Source organism: Procambarus clarkii, chromosome 85 (genome assembly GCF_040958095.1).
Source record: "Procambarus clarkii isolate CNS0578487 chromosome 85, FALCON_Pclarkii_2.0, whole genome shotgun sequence".
Taxonomy (NCBI): domain Eukaryota; kingdom Metazoa; phylum Arthropoda; class Malacostraca; order Decapoda; family Cambaridae; genus Procambarus; species Procambarus clarkii.
This window is the reverse complement of record NC_091234.1, coordinates 6,991,562-7,006,201: the sequence shown is the minus strand read 5'-3', so window position 1 is coordinate 7,006,201 and position 14,640 is coordinate 6,991,562.

The window sequence follows — 14,640 nt, the reverse complement described above, 5'->3', positions numbered from 1 at the left end:
ATATATATATATATATATATATATATATATATATATATATATATAGAAGTGTTTACCCACATCATCGGTTATTATAAGAAGAGGAGTCGGGATGCGAGTACCTTTCCACACACCCTCCCAGAAGGAGTACGGGGAGATCTTCTCCCCCCTCTCTGGGAGATACGGGGTGAGGGGGGGAGCGATGAATGACATACGCACATTCCAAGCGCCTTATCTCAGATCTGGTGGTGGTTTTTTTGGGACCTTAGCCGGCTTGGCTCGACGAGCCATACCATTTTTCATGAAAACTGTAATGCCGACTGCTATCGATTTTGGGAAAAATGTTCTTGGTGATTTAACCAGTGGTAGACGGGATGTAAAGAGCGCTCTGAGAACTCACGGTATTGATGCTCTTAAGACTGTGGGGAAGAAATTGGTAGCAGGCGGGAAAATTAAAAGACTCTCTAGGAGAAGAAAAAATAAAAATAATAAATGTAAACGAGCCCTTGGGTATAAAAATGATGTATTTTCACTACAGTAAGCAGTCATACTTCACCTTTCGGAGGAGATCATGCGGAGGCTAGTGGAGCTGGGTTGAAAATCCCTGTAGAATATTATACTTCCAGTATTATTGACCAATTTCCTAGAAGTAACAGAATACGTAATGTGGAGAGTTCAATTGCATCCACACAGCAAATAGACATTCTACCTGTTAACCTCCCTATTAATCAACGTTTGCGGGATAATTACTTAGAATTCCGCATCCCTGGAACCCAGGGCGCCTTCTTAGATTTAGCTAATATTGTTATAGATTTTAAGGTATCTTTAACGAAAGATGACGATACCACAAAATTGGAAGAGGATGACCATGTGGAATTTGTTAATGGGTTGTCAAATACCATGTTTAAAGGTGTTCAGGTGTTTTTAGGAGAGCAGGTAGTTGAAACAAATTCTAATTTTAATTATTGGTCGTTTATTAAATTAATTACCTCCATGCCTCCATCAAAAATGTCTTCCTTGGGGAGAATTGGAGCCTTTCGTAGGGACTGGAGTGATGATGGTGTAATCCCTAACGAATTTACTAATACATTTTTTACTGGGGCAACCACCAAGGATAAAAAATTTATGACCGATTTAAAAGGTAAAGGATTGTCAATGTGTTTTCCCCTACTATTGGACGTAACAACCCTAGACCAATACATATTAGATAATATAGATGTATGCCTAAGATTGGAGCTCTCCCCACATGCTTGGGTGCTAAATACAAGTGTGGACGACGGCTCTAAGTATCGCCTGCATATGGATTATGCTAAGTTGTGGGTAACACGAGTGTTTCCCTACCCAAGTGCTTACCTAGCCTTAAACAGCTCACTGTTAGCATCCCCCGACCCCATAAGCTATACTTTCAATAAAACCATTTCTAAAACATATGTCCTAGCAGGGAATCAAACTAGTCTCTTAATTGATCAGCCTTGGGCACAAGTAATTCCTCACAAGATATTCATGGTAATTGTGCCAATGAATTATTTCGCTGGCCTTCACCAAGGTAATGGATTATATTTTGAAAATGCAAAACTGAAAAATATTGCCATGTATTTGAACAATAACGCAATTTACCGAATTGGTGGTGATTTCGACAATCATTATGCCCGCCTTTATTACGAAACTTTGAAGACATTAGGCTTAGAGCATGATTCACTTCTAGCCTATGACACTTTTAATAAGGGAAGATCGATATTCGCCTTTGACTTAACCACCATTCAAACAAAGGATTCCCTCCCTGTGGAGAAATCTGGCAACTTCCGTATGGAGCTTGAGTTTGGCGGTGGTGTTACATATAACAGACTGGTTTTACTGTTTGGGGAAACGACCGGGGTACTATCCATCGACGGGCAGAGAACTGTTCTATGTGACGTGCGAGCTTAAAAACATAATGAATTGTAATGATATAAATATTAATTTAAAAAATAATCTAGGGGATCGAGCACTCTACCTAGGTTGTTATAATGCCGATGAAATAGAACATTTAAATATCTCATCAAGAAAACCTATTGTTCTCATAACTAATATTTTACCATCACATAGCAGATTAACTATGGGACATTGGGTAGCTATTTATGTTGATAAAGTTAAACATCGAATGTTTTTTTTCGATAGTTATGCAATGTCGGCGGTTACTTATGGACATTATTTTCAAGGATTTATTAAAACTAACACAATAACAAAGGTGTTTGGAATGTGTTACAGACTCCAGAGTGATTTTACCCTTGCTTGTGGACTGTATTGCATAATGTTCGTCCATAGGGTGAGTCACCTGGGGTTGCCTTCAACAGTACATTACTTACATAATGTATTTTCAAGCGTTAGTTTAAAATTAAATGATAAACGTGCCCTCGCTTATGCGAGACGATATTTTCCTATGAAACATCACTGTGTTAGGACATTTTGTAGAGGAGTAAGGGTTGGTTCTTTTAGGTGGTGTAGAGAATATTTTTGTTAGCTAGGCAACTCACCTAACAGGGGGATTACCCCCATATAAAACCCCTCTCACCCCACAACCTCCCTAGAAGACCCCCATCCCCCTTATCCTACAAATGGAAGGCGTCTCCCCAGAAACACACGCAGGGAAGATTGAAGTCCTTGAAGGGCCTGGTTATTATTACCCTCACTTTCTGGTAAAGATTTATTTTTTTCCCACAATAGAAAGTTTGCACAACCTCTATTTTACCTCTTCTTTTTTTCAGTGCAATTCTTAGGACCTGTCCACATTTGTAGAGTAGTAATTCTACGAGGAAGGTCTGCCCCAAACAAGATGCTGTTACGTACCCTAATTGATGATGCCTGCTGTAGAGGACACAAGGTCGCTCCTGCAGGGGGAGAGGTATGTACTAGCAGTTCTTAGAGGAAATAGAATATTTTTCAAATAAAAGATATAGTCCTATAAATTATTTTCCCCATCTCTTTCCAGAACATTTCAGATGAGAGTCAGAAGGAAAGTCGTCCAAAAGGCAACCAGCCAACTCACCCCACTCCCCCAAGAGAGGGGGGAGGGGGTCAAGACCTCCCCCCACTCACCACGGATGGGGAGACGTCAGAATTCTACTCAGATGAGGAAGGGGAAGTGGAGGGGGGAGAGGGATAGGGGTCATAATTAACTTCTTATACATCATTTGTGATTTTTACCTAATAAAACATTAATAAATTCTTTGATTTTTTTTAACCCCTGGAGGAGATTAATAATTTAATACCCCTATATAAGACCCACTCGACCTCCGCTGGGTGTGGAACTCTGTTACGGTAAAGTCAAGGCCATTAGGTGCGAGGAAGGGTACGGGCGACCACCCTCACCGGGAGGAACCTGTTTTCACCTACCCCATTAAGGAATGTGGGGGACATAACTGGCACTCACCCACGAGTGTTTATTATACAAATAAATTCATTTTTACTTAAATATATTGTCATACTTTACTGTATAAATGAACATGATCATAGTGGCACATAATAGATACCTATCTTCACTGTTTTTTCGACTGCTACCACTCACACTTGGGTGACCTAATACGGAGTGGCACTATGTGGCTCCCCGCTTCTGATTTCTTATCTGATCTCCCTACATAGATGGCACTATGAGGCGCTTTCTATTCTACTTATTCATATAAATTAAAAAAAATGTAAATCTCACAGGTCGGTTCCCACATTATATGGCCATCTTTGAACAGGAACACAGGCATCATGGGTGTATCACCCACCAATTTCATGGAGTGTTATTTCGTAAAGTGTCAGCGCTTTTTTTAAAACCAGACAAATTAGTGGTTGCACCCTCGCAAGATTATCCACAAGTTTTGTGGTGTTTATTTCGCGAGGTTACTAATAAGATTTAAAATTTCAAGATAATACTAGTGGCTAATTAAGAGGCTATTATTAATAATTGTGTATATTATTTCTCTTAAATCGAGAACTATTTAATATATTGCACTAGTCTTCTCAATACAATATTTACTACTTGCCAACCCACAACAGGGTACGATATACATTGACTAGTGTTTATTGATAACATATCCCCCCCTATTATCATTGACTAGTTGAACTATTTATTGTTCATCCGAGTCCCATTTATTACCATATTCTAGTTGCACTATTTTGAACAACCTAGCACCATTAATTAATGGTACTAGCCCTATTTTGGTTGTAATTAATAACAGCTCGAGTTGAGTTGTGCATATATATAATAATATACATACAATCATTGCACATTTTGAGTGATTAATTAGTGTCTATACCATCCTAAGATGATAATTGAGAAGCTAACCTAAAGGTACTTCCAGTGACACTGGTTTATCACTTAAATCATTACTGTGTATGATTATATATATATATATATATATATATATATATATATATATATATATATATATATATATATATATATATATATATATATATATATATATATATATATGTCGTACCTAGTAGCCAGAACTCACTTTTTGGCCTACTATTCAAGGCCCGATTTGCCTTATAAGCCATGTTTTCCTGAATTAATATATTTTTTCTAATTTTTTTCTTATGAAATGATAAAGCTACCCATTTCATTATGTATGAGGTCATTTTTTTTTTATTGGAGTTAAAATTAACGCAGATATATGACCAAACCTAACCAACCCTACCTAACCTAACCTAACCTATCTTTATAGGTTAGGTTTGGTTAGGTAGCCAAAAAAGTTAGGTTAGATTAGGTTAGGTAGTCGAAAAACAATTAATTCATGAAACCTTGGCTTATTAGGCAAATCGGGCCTTGCATAGTAGGCTGAGAAGTGCGTTCTGGCTACAAGGTACGACATATATATATATATATATATATATATATATATATATATATATATATATATATATATATATATATATATATATATATATATTTTCATTTCCCTTCCCTCTACCCTTTTGTACATTCATGCTACAGTATGGACTTTAAGCTACTTTTTGGCGAAGATGAAACTGACTCGCGAGTTGGCGTCCAACAGGGTGACCCCCTTGCTCCTCTCCTTTTCTGCTTAGTTATCAAACAAGTCACAGAGGTTCTGTCCAGCGAGCTTAACATCTGGTTCTTATATGATGGTACCCTAGCTGGTTCCCAAGACTCCCTCCTGGAGGACATCAGAAAAATCCAGGAGCAAGGTGCAGTTTTAGGCCTCACCCTGAACCCTTCTAAATGTGAAATAATATGTTCCAACCAGGGCATCGTAGAGAGAATAGAGGGTCTTCTGCCAAATATCCATAAAACTAAACCTGAAGACAGCACACTCCTAGGAGCTCCCCTGGGGTTGAAAGCCATCGATGAGGTCCTTGATAAGAAAATCGCCGACCTTAAGAGGAAGGATGGGAGGATTGAGGATATTGATGCTCATGATGCACTCTACCTCATCACCAGATGTCTGTCCCTCCCCAGGTTAACCTACTGTCTGAGGTGTTCACCATCTTACAGCAGCCAAAAACTAAGTGAGTATAACCGGTTACTGAAATCAATGCTAGAAAAACCCCTTAACCTCTCTCTTGATGACCTACAGTGGAAACAAGCCTCTCTTCCCGTAAGACTTGGGGGCCTCGGAGTTCGAACAGCAACGCAAATCGCTGTTCCTTCCTTCCTGTCCTCCTTATCAGCATCCGACGACCTTGTGAAGGAAATTCTACCTGCCCACTTACATCAGCTGGCAGGTGTACATGATCCCAATTTTACACGCTGTGCCACAGAGTGGGCCTCTCGTGCAGGCCCATCACCTCAACCACTATCCCCAAAATCCCACAAGCAATCCAGCTGGGATGGCTCCATTGTAGACCAAGTTGCTTCAGAGTGCCTGGGTGCTGCAACAACACAACACGACATTGCTCGCCTCACAGCAGTAGCAGCCCCACATGCAGGGGATTTCCTGTTAGCAACCCCAATGTCGGCAACTGGCACGCGTCTCACACCACACGCCCTCCGAATTGCTGTGGCCCTTCGCCTTGCTGCCCCAATCCACACCAGATATAGGTGTATTTGCAGCGAGGTGGTGGCTGACAGGTACAGCCACCATGGCCTACTCTGCCAAAGCACAGGGGGATGGCACTCGAGGCACAGTGAAGTTAACGACATCATCAAGAGGAGCCTAACCACAGCTGGATGTCCAGCTGAAAGAGAGCCCAGTTACCTAACGCCCCGTAACTCTGATGCTCTTATTGGTCGCCCGGATAGTATCACAGTGAACCCCTGGAAGAATGGCAAGCAGTTGGTATGGGACTACACGTGCGTATCAACCCTGGCTAACACCTACATAAACCTCAGTGTTGCACAACCAAGTGGTGCTGCCACCCACAGGGAAGCAGCCAAATCCCGTAAGTATAGAGAACTGGATCACCACTACAATTTTATCCCCATTGCTTCTGAGACACTCAGCGCCTGGGGTAAAAGTGCTACCAGTTTTTTGAAGGAACTGGGTTCTAGGCTCATTGAAACAACAAGGGACCCTAGAGCTGCCAGCTTTCTTTTCCAGCGCCTCAGCGTGGCGATACAGAGGGGAAATGCACACTGCATCCAGGGTTCCTGCCCGCCATCTGAGGAGCTGGAGGAACTCGACAACCTATGATAACCATCTTTGTAACCTATAGGTAACTCCTTTTTTGTAACAAGGTTCAAATAAAGCAAATATATATGTGTACATACAAAAGAAGGGGGGTGGTAGGCGAAGATAATATTAGTGTTCAGTGAGAGACCACAAGGTCTCGTCTGAATACTTTTTATTTTCTTCCCCGAGGCTATGGGTCCCCACACTGGCACCAGAGGTGGTACCCTCACAAATTAAATATATATATATATATATATATATATATATATATATATATATATATATATATATATATATATATATATATATATATTTAATTTAATTTAATAAGGTAAAGTGTTGGAGTGTTGATGTTCAGCAGTCCTCCAATGGCAGGTGGCAATGCCTTGTTTATATATATATATATATATATATATATATATATATATATATATATATATATATATATATATATATATATATATATATATATATATATATATATATATATATATATATATATATATATATATATATATATATATATATATATATATATAATGTGTATTAATTTTAAAAGCTAACCTCTAGAAGAGATACGATTATAGCCTAGTGATTGTATATATATATATATATATATATATATATATATATATATATATATATATATATATATATACAATCACTAGGCTATAATCGTATCTCTTCTAGAGGTTAGCTTTTAAAATTATTACACATTATATATATATATATATATATATATATATATATATATATATATATATATATATATATATATATATATATATATATATATAATATATATGTATATTATATATATATATATATATATATATATATATATATATATATATATATATATATATATATATATATATATATATATATATATATATATTGTGACGGTTATCTCCTTCAAGAGATTGAGCCTGCTCTTCCCTCTACAAATACGTCGCAACAAACTATGTAAAACTACTAGGGCAGAAATGTCCAACAACGACAACAACATCTCCAAGGTTTGCCAGAGCGCAAAACGTATGCAGCCAGGGACACCTGTTCAGACTCAAACCGCCAAACTACCTGTCTAACTACCGGCTCCGCTGATTGGTCGCCGGTCTGGCTGCAACTGCACTCGCCCCCCCCATACTACTTGATGTCTGGGGTCGCCACGACCTCAGATCTCAGAATATTCAGTGCTTCCACAGTTAACACTTCTCCCGGCTAGACGTAAGCGTATACTGAGAGAGGTGGTAGCATAAAGCCAATATTCCAGCACCTTAAAATTATTTTTGTATTGCACTTCTTGTTATTTTGTCTTAACGTAACTTTTCATTGTGTCATTTAATTATTCTTATTATTTTGATTGATTGATTTTATTATACGAATTTGTTTGTCCCTTTTATTCATGTTTTGATTTATTTAACGTAATTAAAATTTCATTGTTAAAGTTTACTTGTGTTTTGTGTGTCTTCTCCTTACCTTACCACAGACGAAGTTCCAGTTTTTCTATTTTTTTTTATAACTATGTGACGAGGCCATACCCCTAGCCTTAAACAGCCGAACACCAACGTGTTACCGTCACAAGTTATATGGGGCCTGTCCTAGGAGCTTCACTCAGGTACTGGTGCCAAGTGGTAATTAATGGTAAGCGTATTTAACTTTGTTAACGTAGCTTTACTATTTTTCATATTCAATTTCATTTTTTATAAGGTGCGGTGTATTGTGCATTACGAGAGTAACATATGGTGAAGGTGAGACAACTTTGGATTACGTGGTGACTGTAGGCCTCAGTCATACTCTTAATTGGTCATCTCTCCCTCCGTGTTATTACTCGTATTTACCATCTGTGTCCCTTGAATATATCTCATTTTGACAGATCATCATATTGGTACCCTGGTACTGTGGTCTGCCCCGGGTCAAGAGTACCCAATCTTCTGCAATCTGACTGTAGGAGGACAAAGAGGGCCATAGTTCCTCTAGCTCAAACTTTAGTTGCTGAATTGGGACCTCAGCAGCAGTTCTCGTCACCAGTTGACACCTCGCACCCCTACACGTCAGTCAGAGATGATGATACATACAACGGTAGGGAATGAGCTTACTTTTTCAGAGCACAAAAGTTCGCTAATTCTGTAAGTATCATATTAAATTCAGTAGGAAAAACTTGCTTTATGTCCTATAGAGACTTGGCAAGGTATGCCTACATCCTTTGACTACCAATTTTACTTTTGAGACAATTTACTGTTTCATTTGTTTTCGAAACTCTGTTTCATTTGTTAGTAGGATTTTCTTGCCCTTATCCTCTTACATGAGTACCGGGTACAAGATTTCCTGCGCCCTTGATTTAATTTAATCATTTAATATCTTTTACTAAACTTTAATTGTTAAAGATCTCACAGGATAGGTACCAGTTGCCACGTTGTCCTGTTTCTGACATTCACTATTGAATATTCGTGTACCTTTATTTGCTAATTTCACCATGTTTCGTCTCCAAGCTTTCCATGCAAATCCAGCAGGTGAAATAGGGACTTTAAGTCGTGCCAAGAGGACTGAATTACAAACTCTTGCACATGAGTATCAACTAGAAGTTCCCTACCAAGCCAACAAAAATGACCTACACAACCTGTTGCTGGATTACTATTTAGAGCAAGGTAAGATAGACTCTGAAACTCATGAAACTTACTATATTACAGATAAAACTGATTTGGCGACGATGAAACTCAAACTAGAGCTGGCCAAGATTGAAGAACGAACAGCTGCCATACGGAGGGAAGAACAAGAACGAGAAATCACCCTCAGAGAACGCGAAGCTGCCTTGAGGAGAGACGAACACGAACGTGAAGCTGCCTTGAGGAGGGAAGAACACGAACGTGGAATCGCCCTCCAGGAACGTGAGGTTGCACTACTCCGTGAACGTGAGAGAGTACAGCTCGAAACCAAACAACGCGAGTTAGAGATGCAACGCGAACATGACAAGCAACAAGCGACTCTGGCTCTAGAGTGTCGTCAACGTGAAATCGCCTTGGAAACTTCACACCTCGCTCAACGCCAACAAGCTACTGCCAATCTTCCCGTCAGTTTTAATATATCACATGCAAGTAAGTTAATGCCATCCTTTGTAGAAGCAGAAGTTGATGTGTTTTTCACCACCTTTGAAACCCTTGCTAATCAACTCAGTTGGCCTGTCGACCAATGGGCCACACTTCTCAGAGTCCATCTTACAGGTAGAGCGGCAGTCACACTCAGTACTCTGGCGTCTGAGAATGACTACCACACTCTGAAACAAGCAGTGTTGGACGCCTACCTACTTTCCACCGAAAGTTATAGAAGGAAATTCCGTGACCACCTTAAGGCAAGTACCACTACCTTCCTTGAGTTTGCTAACACGAAACGGAGGTATTTCAGGAAATGGCTGGAAGCAGCACATGTCTCTACTTTTACAGAACTCGTCAACCTGATGCTTGTTGAAGAATTCTTGAGACGTGTGCCGCCTCCTGTCCGCCTCTACTTAGCAGATAAAGAGGAAACCGACTACCTGAAGTGTGCTAAGTCGGCTGACACTTACAGCCTCATCCACCGGCTGACACCCGAACCATCCTCCAGTAAGAAGTCGTGGTACAGTTACGAGAAGGTGAGCCCCGATCAAGCTGGTTCACAACTGTACTGCAAGTATTGTAGACTCTATGGACATACCATAGACAAGTGTGGTAAGTCTCAATACAAGGGAATCACTGACCAACAAAAACCCTAACCAACTCCTCCTAAGTCCGGTAAGCCTGTGATGAATGTTGGTGTTGAGGTTAATGATCTTTCTCTTTTCAGTAACCACCTGTATACTGGAACTGTCTCTGCCAACGGTTCAAATCCGGAGGGACGTCTCAAATTGAAGATCTTGAGGGACACAGCGGCTCTACAATCGATCATCTTGAAGTCGGCTGTGCCCAACATCACCTACACCGGAGAAACTGTCTTCATCACTGACCTCACTGCTACCACTCCATACCCTCTCGCCAGAGTCCACCTGGATTGTCCCTACGTGAACGGGGAAGTCCAAGTCGCCGTCAGGGAAAAGCCTTTTCCCATGCCTGGAGTGCAACTTCTCCTAGGCAACGACTTGGCAGAAGACCTGCAACCGACCAACCTGATCGTCATGGACAAACCCCAGGTGTGTAACTCTGTGCCAAGTAACCCTATTCTAGAGTATGTTCCAGCAGAGGTTCAAGAGAGTGATGAAGTTTCTCCTCCGGTTCTCGTGACCACCCGTGCACAAGCCGCACGTCCACAGCCAGCTGACTCTACTGCTACCGCTGTCCCTCAAGACCCTCAGAAACTCCCCCCGCATCTGACCAAGTTGGAGTTCCGTAAGTTGCAGAGGGAAGATCTTACTTTAACACCATTGTTTTTCCAGGCTGAGACTCAACCCGACAGTATTCCTGGGTTCTTCCTAGAGAACGACTTACTCTACCGCAGATATAGACCCAGTAAACTGAAGGAGGAGGACGATTGGGCCAACATCGAACAACTTGTGATTCCCACCAGCCTGCGGCCCACTATTCTACACCTGGCCCACGGAGCACTCTCCCACTACGGATTCAACAAGACTTACCATGGGATTCGTCAAGACTACTACTGGCCAGGTATGGTAAATAACGTCAAACAGTACGTAAAACAGTGTCATACATGTCAGATGGCAGGCAAACCGAACATCTCCATTCCCAGAGCGCCACTGATCCCCATACAGGTGCCTGCGGAACCTTTCCACAGACTCATAATAGACTGTGTTGGTCCTTTACCTCGGACCAGTTCAGGTAACGCCTACATCCTAACCATCCTGTGTCCTACCACCAGATTTCCCATAGCAGTTCCAGTGAAGAACATCACGGCTGCTACGGTTATAAAACATCTATTGAAGATCTTCACTCAATACGGATTTCCCAGGGAGATTCAAAGTGACTGTGGTACCAACTTCACCAGTGATCTCTTCAAAAGGACACTGGAGGAGTTCAACATCAAACAGGTATTGTCCAGCCCCTATCATCCTGCTTCACAGGGTTCTCTTGAACGTAGTCATCAGACCATCAAAGCACTCTTGAAAAAGTTTTGTAGTGAAACCTCGAAGGATTGGGATAAGCAGATTGACCTTATAATGTGTATTTTCAGAAGTCTCCCCAATGAGTCCCTAGGAGTATCTCCTTATGAGATGCTCTACGGCCGTAAGTGCCGTACTCCCCTTAAGGCTTTCAAAGACTCTCTCAGAGATGCCACCTTCAGTGATCATCAGAATGTGCCCCAGTTTCTTCAAAACCTTCAACACATTCTAGAGAGAGTCCACCGTTTTGCCCATGATAATCTATTGAAAGCCCAGGAGAGAATGAAGACTCATTACGACCAGACCAGCAAAGTAAGAAAATTCAAGCCGGGAAACTTCGTCCTTGCCTATTTCCCTATCCCAGGTTCACCTTTACAAAACAGGTTTTCAGGACCCTACTGCGTCAAAGAGTGCAGGAATAATAACAACTACGTAATAGAGACTCCAGATAGGCGGCGGAAGACCCAGCTGTGCCACGTCAACCTCCTGAAGCAATATAATGGTACTCCTCCCACTGTCCTAATTAACTATTCCACCTTCACAGAACCCTACATCCACAGTGAGACCTTCCCAGCTTCTCCTCCCGAAAGCACTGACAAGGAGTCAGCGCTTTCTAATTCCGAAATCCTTAATGATCTTCCCAAATGCTTTCAGGATAATAATCGTGCTCCTTTGCCCTCTTCTAATTCCACTCTCACCTCGTCAGATAAGCCCTTCATCCTCCATGTCGACCCCAGTGGTACCGACGTTGGTGGTGTCGTGATGCAGCAACGAGGCGAGAAGAATACACCTGTCAGCGACTACTGCTACAAGGAACTACGAAACAATTGGCAAGGAGCTACTCTTCCTGAAGCTTCAGCACTTCACTCCACACCTGAAAAGTGCACGGTCCACCATCAATACGGACCACACCACCCTACACCTCCTGCAGCACGCCCACTTCTCATCTCAACGTCTTCTACTATGGGCTTGCTACCTGCAGAAATTCAACCTGGAGACACGCTATACCAAGAGTCTGACAACATCTTAGCCAATGATCTCTCCAGAGTTTATGAAGTAGAAGCGACTCCATCCATTACTCCACCACATAACGACGTACTTCTTCCAGAACCGCAGGCTTCGGGGGAGAGTTGTGACGGTTATCTCCTTCAAGAGATTGAGCCTGCTCTTCCCTCTACAAATAAGTCGCAACAAACTATATAAAACTACTAGGGAAGAAATGTCCAACAACGACAACAACATCTCCAAGGTTTGCCAGAGCGCAAAACGTATGCAGCCAGGGACACCTGTTCAGACTCAAACTGCCAAACTACCTGTCTTACTACCGGCTCCGCTGATTGGTCGCCGGTCTGGCTGCAACTGCACTCGCCCCCCCCCCATACTACTTGATGTCTGGGGTCGCCACGACCTCAGACCTCAGAATATTCAGTGCTTCCACAGTTAACACTTCTCCCGGCTAGACGTAAGCGTATACTGAGAGAGGTGGTAGCTTAAAGCCAATATTCCAGCACCTTAAATTTATTTTTGTATTGCACTTCTTGTTATTTTGTCTTAACGTAACTTTTCATTGTGTCATTTAATTATTCTTATTATTTTGATTCATTGATTTTATTATACGAATTTGTTTGTCCCTTTTATTCATGTTTTGATTTATTTAACGTAATTAAAATTTCATTGTTAAAGTTTACTTGTGTTTTGTGTGTCTTCTCCTTACCTTACCACAGACGAAGTTCCAGTTTTTCTATTTTTTTTTTATAACTATGTGACAAGGCCATACCCCTAGCCTTAAACAGCCGAACACCAACGCGTTACCGTCACAATATATATATATATATATATATATATATATATATATATATATATATATATATATATATATATATATATATATATATTTATTTTCTTCTCCGAGGCTATGGCCCAGCAAACAATTTTAGGTTGCCACAACATATCTGGAAAGTATTTGAAAGTATTGGAAACGTTTGTTTTATCGTATCAGATACGATATTGTGTGTGGACTTAAATAGGTTTCCAAAACTTATAACCAAGACATATGTATCTAACACTAATTTGAGATGTTGTGGCAACTTTACACTCCTAACATGAGTCAATTATAATCCATTCATATACCAATATGAATCTCTTATGAAAGGTTTGAGCCAATAATCTGAACCCTTTTCACATCTTTGTGTTTAAAGTTAAATTTGTTGAAATTAAATTATATTTTATATTATATTATTTTTATTATATTTTATATTATATTATTATTTTCAATTTAAATATTAAAACCAATTTAAGGGTAAAAAAAATTTAATAATTTATATTTCTTTTATTATTTACTAACAATTATAATTATTTACTAACGGAGAGAGGGGAGGCTGTACGGCGGAGAGTGGCGGCTGTGGCGGACAGTGGCGGCGGCGGGCGGACAGTGGCGGCGGGCGGACAGTGTCGGCGGTGGCGGATAGTGATGGCGGGCGGACAGTGGCGGCGGTGGCGGATAGTGGCGGACAGTGGCGGCGGGCGGACAGTGGCGGCTGTGGCGGATAGTGGCGGCGGGCGGACCGTGGCGGCTTTGGTGGCGGTGGTGGACAGTGGCGGCGGGCGGACAGTGGCGACGGCGGGCGGACAGTGGCGGCGGCGGGCGGACAGTGGCGGCGGCGGGCGGACAGTGGCGGCGGCGGGCGGACAGTGGTGGCGGCGGGCGGACAGTGGAGGCGGCGGGCGGACAGTGGTGGCGGCGGGCGGACAGTGGTGGCGGCGGGCGGACAGTGGTGGCGGTGGCAGACAGTGGTGGCGGTGGCGGACAGTGGCGGCGGTGGCGGACATTGACGGTGGTGGCGGACAGTGGCGGCGGTGGCGGACAGTGGCGGCGGTGGCGGACACTGGCGGCTGTGTCTGGCGGTGGCGGGTGGCGGCGTCTGTGATTAGTGGTGGCGGCTGGCGGTGGTGGCGGTGGTGGTGGTGGGTGGT